Source organism: Blennius ocellaris (genome assembly GCF_963422515.1).
Source record: "Blennius ocellaris genome assembly, chromosome: 13".
Classification (NCBI taxonomy): Eukaryota; Metazoa; Chordata; class Actinopteri; order Blenniiformes; family Blenniidae; genus Blennius; species Blennius ocellaris.
Window position 1 is genome coordinate 19,347,480 of NC_137662.1, and position 1,964 is coordinate 19,349,443.

The following is a 1,964-nucleotide window of genomic DNA, read 5'->3' on the forward strand; positions in this document are numbered from 1 at the left end:
CCCATTATTCAATCCGCTAATTGTCTTCACAGTTGTCTCAGACAGTCTCTGACCTGACCGCCGTTCTAAACCTGAAAGAGGCTGAACTACAATACTGGCAATCACGGTAATTTCTAGTTGTCAGTCTCTTGGCCCACTGTTGGAGGCAGCAGATTATACGGAGTATTATTCCACTACACAACAAGCACTCTTTGGCTGTTAGTCATCTTGGCACTTGTTTCATATCTGGTATTCTCTTTGCAAATATGGGTTTTGTAGAATATAAAATTTACTGTTGGCAGCCCACTGATTTCCAAATAATCTTTCACATTGTTCAATCATGACCTCAGTTTTGATTTGCACTTTTTTTTTGGTGTCTCATTTTATTTCTTTCGGGAGCAGCTTAACATTTTATCATTGTTCAGTAACATTGTATGCTTGTGCTTTTCAGACATCATTGAGTAGTGTGACGAGTTTTCTGCTTTCAAGGGCTAGTGAAGACATTTTTTTCAAAGTATACATGAATGCTCTGTGTCCAACTAGGCAAACTTGGAATCAAACAAACCAAGAGTTGTTGGTATAAACTCATACTTTAGTCATCATGGGTCAAGCATCCCTTGCCTCTCCTTGTATTTTTCTACCTTCAGCTTGACTATCATTATCAGCGAATCTGTTTAATTTCTTGGTTGTTGTAGTGTGTCCCAATACCGTCAAGAGGCCCTGACTCTGGCTCGGGGGAGCAACCGCCTGAAGGAAAGCCTCTCCGAGTTGGAGTTCACTGAAGAGTGTCAGGCCAAAGAGTTATCAGCCCTGCGGGTGGAGCAGAGTGGCCTGAAGGAGGCGCTGGAGAGAGCCTGGCTGGAGAAGGAAACGCTTCTGCAACGATGGATGGAGGAGAAGAGCGAGGAGGCAGACAGGCTGAATAGATACAATCGCGCACAAGAGCGGTGAGAGGAGAATAAGTTGTACGCTCTTTGAATGACGACGCAGTCGGGAGGTTTGAAGTTCTTCTTCTCTCCAGGTGGCAACATTTGGCCAAACGGATGAAGAAGCAGCTCGAAAGGGAAATGAGAAGAGAGTGTGATCCCATAAAGGGAGATGTAATGTCTCCATCGGCCGTTCAGGGTAAGAATTGGGCTTAAATGAGATTAATGCCAATCATCTACTTCAAAGCTGATCTCTAAGTATTCAAGTGAATGCGTTTCTCCTCAAACTCTCACTTGGGTCAACCACAAATTAGAGATGGAAAAAGAGACTCAATGTCTGAAAGTGTGGTTCTGCTGTCTCATGGAATCACAAAAAACCATCAACATATTTATTGATCCATCTTTCAAATATGAGCAGGAGAGCTGACTTTTTAAACCATTAGAGAAATAAATATAGATTTGCACATTAGAATTATTCATTGAGCATCAATATTGGTTCATGCATACAATTGGCGACTGAGATCATTCATGAAACAAAGTGGCTGTAAAATGTAATTGACATCATTCCCCCTTTGGAGTTTTGTAAATTCTTTAGTTAAATCAAACCACGGAACATTTTTTTTTAAAAACATTAAGTAGATCAAATGGCTGATCTAAATGTGATTTCAAGGACTTCAGCTTAATATACTGTCCAATGAATCAATACTAATCTCCTGAGCTGTGAGTCAAATGTAATAAAAAAGGTATTATTCAACCTTTTAATTGTGTCCATCTTGTCTTCAGGGATCAGTAACGGAACAGATGCACATCAGGAGGCCGCAGACTGAAATTGGGTCTCAGCTGTGGCAGAATTTCCCTCGGGAGCGTCCTCAGTGGTCTCGGCTCCCCGTCGGTACTCGACGATCAGAAAAGTAGCCTGAGGAGGGACTCTTGAGATAAACTATCAGTTTTCACATTGACTTGAGATTCCCTATATCCTCTTGGTTGTATATATCAAATTTGTCCAAATCTTTGACACTTGAAGTGATAAACCACATTTGCATTGTCTCCACATCTGGC